Genomic DNA, 6,144 nt, shown 5'->3' with positions numbered 1-6,144 from the left:
TGCATGCACATGCACAAACACACATACGCAGGCAAACACACAAGCACGCACATACACACACACACACACATATAAACATAAATTTATACACGCACACATGCACACAATTTAAGAATTTTTCCCGTCATCTACTCCCTGAATTTTTGGTCATTGATACCCAGGACACCGAACCACCGGGGTACATGAAATTTGGTGGGTATGTAGCCCCACTAGACTTTTACGGAAAAATTTCATTTCGTCCCCGGGGACCACCACCAACCCCCCCCGTGCTGGGCCCCCTCCGCAAAAAAAAGAACCGCAAAAAAAAAAACAGTTTTTCCTAAATAACTACCTGAACCGTGGCACTGAGGATGAAGAATCTTTTATGGTATGTTGGTCTCAAGGGCCCACATCAACCTGGCTCATAATCACTCATTTGTGATTTGCACCCCCACCCCCCGGTAAAAAATGAAAATGCAATATTATTCTGCTTTAATTGCCCCTATCTTCAGTTAAGATGTTCAGAACTGCACCAAATTTTATGTGTATGATTGACCTGGCATTCTCCGGGGGTATGCCAAGTTTCGTAGAATTTCATCCATGGGGGGGTCTAAATAAATTAGGTTATGTGTACATTTAGTGACTGTACACTCATTGGCCTGTAAATGGCGGTGCACACATATACACATGCACACACACAGGCACCCACATACTATCGGTATTAGAACGGCCGATACATAAGTACAAATTCAGTAGGATTAAAAGAAAGCCAAAATAAATATTCATCATCATCATCATGGCTGCATTTTCAGTATTGGCGAGAAGTAGTCGTTTGTCCACTAGATGGCGCATTTATGTTGTAAATAGGCCTACCTTATAATCCTACCTGTAGCTTAGGGAAGCTAACAGCTTTCTATTAGGATCTAGTTTGTTAGTTACCGTTTTGTCATAACTCCCTGATGCATTTTTGCATTTAGAATAGCCAGAGCGTGGATATCTCAATCGGAAAATTAAACAATATCAGGTGCCTATGGACTAGGCTGGGTGAACCCAGCCTGATCTGCCCGCTATTTATTTTTTGATTTCTTAAAAGATTGAGCTTGGTCTGATGAAAGCCAGACTAGCCATGGACCTCAGTTAAACAATGCAAGGGAACATGAATCAGCCTATATTTGCACTAACAATAACGGACAAAAGCTCTTCAACTTTGGCCCGTTAAAATGTGTATGAACAGTCTAGCGACGCATTTCATCAAGGCCCATTTGGACATGTCAGTTATTTGCACCACTGGTTAGATGTAAAACAGCATTTCGTTTCAGACTAGGCTACTGTTACTTAATTTGTGCATTAACAATAACGTTTCAGACTACTGTTACTTAATTTGTGCATTGACAATAAAGTATTACAAAATCTTATGTAGAAGAAGAAACATTCACAAAAAATCCATCCATCCAAAAATGACCTTTGTTTTTGATAGCTGTTGAAAACGGCATGGAACTGACAGAGATGTTTTTGTTTAAAAATACATAAAAAAATAAATAAATAAATAAATAACATTATGCTGATACCTTTTGCTTTTCCCAAATACAATGTAGCCTACAGGTGTAAGTGACCTTTCATCAATCCAGTTGCAATGGATGAACTGTGATGAACTGCCCTACTTGTGATTGTTTAGAGATTTTAAAGGTTTTATAACAATGCTACATCTTCTTTGGCTATTCTACAATCTATTCACCTTTTCAGCACCAGTAGGCTACTTTCTGTGCAGCCGCACACACACACTCAGGCAAACTCACTTGCCAAACAAGCATACACAAAAGTTTCAAGAGTGGGGGATGGAGTAAAATATGGAGACAAATTGAAGTGTGATTTATTTTCGCGGAACAGATGTACAGGACTGAGCGGCGGTCATATTTTGTACCGCTATGCGGTACATCTAGTTGTGTACTACAACTATTCTCCTTACTATATTTGACCTACATTTTAATCTGTTCCCTGTTCAATTTTAAATATTATTATGTTGTTTTGTATTTATGTGTCGCTTTGGACAAAGGCGTCTGCTAAATCCATAACCATAACCATAGGCCTAGGTGTAATTGAGTGTTTGTCACTTTAAGAAATATGTGAGTAATTACTGTAGCCTTCAGTCTCACGGTTTTAGGCTAGTGAATAATAGTTGCACATAATGCATAAGGATATGTGGATGCAATTCATTGTTGTCTGTCATTAGATAAAATAAATGTAAATAAAAAAACTATCAAGTTCATAGAAGGGATCATGTCCAATAAGGATTTTAGCACTAATTACGAATGACATACATGACCTGAGCTAGCAGAATTAGTTAGCAAGGAGCTCTCTCCAGATGTAAAAGTTTGCAAAGGTTGCGCTGCCTATTTCTAAATGACATTAAACCCGATAGTAGACCTACGTACATCTCATAGCCTAGGTAGGTTAGCAACACAAAGTTGAGAGGTGCAAGTGAGCAAATCAACTTGATATTAGCCTATTATTATGTGTTACCACAGAATCACTTAAGCTAAACTAGCAGCCATGTCTCGCCAGGCACGACAGCTGCGCATATATGTGTGAGGAGAAAAGACGTACAGCCATAGGCTTGGGGAGGAGGCACTAGAAGCATGCCTAGTGCACACAAACAAGAACACGGTCATTCTTAAAAGTATTGATACTAATAAAATTAGGTATTGTGACAACTGCTAATAGCTATTGCGACACTTTTGTAGTATTGGTGCACCGTGCAACACTAAATTAGACGATCTCTGACGTTAATCAACCCCCTGTTGAATTTTCACATTGTTGTTGTTTTTTCCTAGCCTAGAAATCTAGACGCACCCTAGCGGCGGCAAATTAATTTGCTCAGCCTGTACGTCTAGTATCAAACCATAGGGATTTCTATTGGCTGACGCCGTGGACGTCATCCAATCACAGCGCTCTATTTTGTTAGAGAGTCTTAAGGCGGGCTTAACAGGATGGCAACAGTCCTGCAACAGTGAACAACAAGGAAGGTGGCTATGGCAAACGAAGAGCGGTTGTTTGAATCGGCGTTGGCGTCAACTTTGGAGGAGTTGGACTTGTGCTTTTCTTTGAAAGTTGAGCAACACAATGCACTTAAGTCATTCCTTTCGAAGAAGGATGTATTTGCCGTTTTGCCGACAGGATACGGATATGGTCGTAGCGCTGGCCTATTGCATGCCTAGGCCGTTTGAAAGACAATTCTCTGCCCAATGACACACAACTTAGATAATTAACTTTAATATGTTTGTATTAAATTTTATTCAAATACAAAGACCTGCAAGAATGTGCACAATGTTTGCACACATCCACAATACACTCCTTCATACCAACCTCAAGTTTCTTGAGAACTTTAAAGTTAGCATAGCCCAAGGACACACAACTTAGATAATTAACTTTAATATGTTTGTATTAAATTTTATTCAAATACAAAGACCTGCAAGAACGTGCACAATGTTTGCACACATCCACAATACACTCCTTCATACCAACCTCAAGTTTCTTGAGAACTTTAAAGTTCTCAAGAAACTGATGATTAATCATCTAATCGGAAGACATGGAACTGGTTATGGTTGCCCTGCAACAAGTTACCCCACGTGAAAATTTAATTAATAATTTGCCCAGACTTGTTGTGATCATAATATTGAGATTCAGGAAGATGAAATTACATTATACAAATACAAAGACATTTTATGTGAGATTAAGGTATTTGTGTTTTCTTGTCCTTCAATTTATGAGTATGGTGTTTGCATCTGGTTTCCCTAATGTATTTGTGCTAATTTCACATCTTGAGCCTGTTTCTGTTTATCTGGATGTTTTGCCTCATGCCACCCTTGAATCAGTGCCTCACTAGTGCCACCCTTGTTAAAAATGTCTAGAATCGCCACTGTGTATATATAATATTAGGATGGATGGATGGAGCCTAGTTGTAGATAGATAGATAGATAGATAGATACTTTATTGATCCCCAAGGGGAAATTCAAGAAGATTGTAGGCCTAGGCCTAATGTTTAATGTGAAATAAAATAAGTAGCCTAAAAGGCAACATTCGAAATGAGGAGAAATAAGGCAAGATAAGAGTGATTGGGGAGAAAAACTGAGCAGCCTTGGCTATTTTAAAGATCTTAACGTGAACTTAAAATTTGAGCTGAGACAAGGATGGATATTCCACAGCTGGTTCCTTGAACCCATTAATCAGCAAGTTTAATTTAATTTTTTTAGTTTTTTTTATGTTGACCCGAAATCCTGGAAACCCAGGAACATCACGTTTTTGGGCAGTGAATGCATGTCGGCTTAACTAGATTGTGGTGGATCAATCATATTGCCTTCTTAAATCGTAAAATATTCTGTGGTCTCAGTTCACTGTTGAATGGGCCTAGCCTACCCTATGCTTGCTCAATATGCTTCGTCTAGTAGAGGTGCTTCAAATTGGCGCTTTTAAAAATCGCCTGTCTCAGAATAGAAGAGGTCCAGGCCAATTCTGCGCAAAACTGTCACATCCATATTTAGCCTAGTTGGCGTTACGGACGTGACAGTTTTGCGTGGTATTGCCCCCGTATCGTTATATAAAGCTCTGTTCTCGCTGTCTAGCTTCCTCCTCTTTGAGCAATCGATGATTTGAAAATAACTTACTTATCGTTAACTTAGATATCCATCTGATTGTTTCTCGTCCCGTCTCCTCTCCTCGCTCGTTTCAGGCTATCAGTCTCTTCCCCATAGTAGGCTACTTTACTCACTGACTCGACTTTATCAGAATTCACAGATTTCACTGGCTGAGTAGCAGCAAGCGAAATGATGGTTCCTGAAGCTCCTGAAGTAAATGCTGTTATCCTAACCAACGAAACATTTAGCGCAGCTGTGAAATGGCTATTATGGTCTGAGTCCGGATAGGATCACGTCACGGTCCGGACTCGGATCGCGGTCCGCCATTTGGTGATCCCTGGTATACACCATACAACAAATATTGTTGGTGAGTTAATCATTTTGGCCATGTCATTTTTTTTTACTTTTGATGTATGTTCAGCCCATCTGTAAAATCCTTGCAGTCTTTAAATCTTCATAAAACCTAGTGGAAATTTCGCCTCTATCATTTCTATGACAATGTGATTTTGTAGCTTTCGTAGCTACACAGTTTGATGTTAACTGTATAAAGGTTGAATAATTTTAGTGCAATAGAGGCCTACCCTTTATAAAAAGCCCACCAATAATGCTCACCACAATTGGAAATAATTTAAAATAAGAGAAAATTACCCCAGCTTCATGGATGTTTTGGAACCTCCAGCCCTCGTAACAAAAGCCTTCTTGACCTTTGCGGATTCCACAGCTGTCCATCCACAGAGCGTTCCACAGTGCATAACGTAGGCTGCAAATAAAAAGCAAAATCAATCTATCAGTGTGGTAATAATAGCTCTGAAACTGACAGTTCCAGTCATTGATTTTGATTAGCTGAAACGTGTTCCTTTCTGTTGTAATTCCCAAGTTACACAAAGTTACACAAGGTTACACATCCTTGTGTACACATCCCTACGCAAAGAATGGTAAAAAATGAAGTTGTTACAAGCTGTGGCCAATGTTCCACTTACCATTGTGTGACAGTCTACATCAGTGGTCTCCAACACGGTGCCCGCGGGCACCAGGTAGCCCACGGGATGGCTATGAGGCGCCCCCAGCGCACTTTCTAAAAATAGCCAACAGGTCGCCTGCAGATCACGCTCTAAAAACATGCTCCATTGTGAAGTTTTCAATAGATATTTAAGTCTAGACCAGAACCATTTTAAGAATGTATGTAGCCATACATCTGTAACATTAAATTGATATTGGTGATGCCTTACAAATTGTAGCTGCGTTAAATTTTAGCCTTTGGCTCCAAATCCGTTTCCCATTCAATCTTTAAGCAACAACGGAAGCGGAGTGCATACACGCTGCTCGCACGCATAGACAGTAAAGGGGGAAAAAACTTGCTTGTCTGGTGTAGCCAATGGAAGCATATCTTTTGCAAAAGTTCTGTGGCCATTCCATGTTCGTCAAATACGGTTCTTGCATGATTGTTCAAGGACTGAAAAACAATTGCTTTAGCTCACAGGCCTTTTCTCCTCCGTTGGCAACTGCCGTATAACAGCGCTGAAAATGTTATAGC

This window comes from Alosa sapidissima, chromosome 16, assembly GCF_018492685.1.
Source record: "Alosa sapidissima isolate fAloSap1 chromosome 16, fAloSap1.pri, whole genome shotgun sequence".
In the NCBI taxonomy this organism is placed as follows: Eukaryota; Metazoa; Chordata; class Actinopteri; order Clupeiformes; family Clupeidae; genus Alosa; species Alosa sapidissima.
This window is presented reverse-complemented; position numbering follows the sequence as displayed.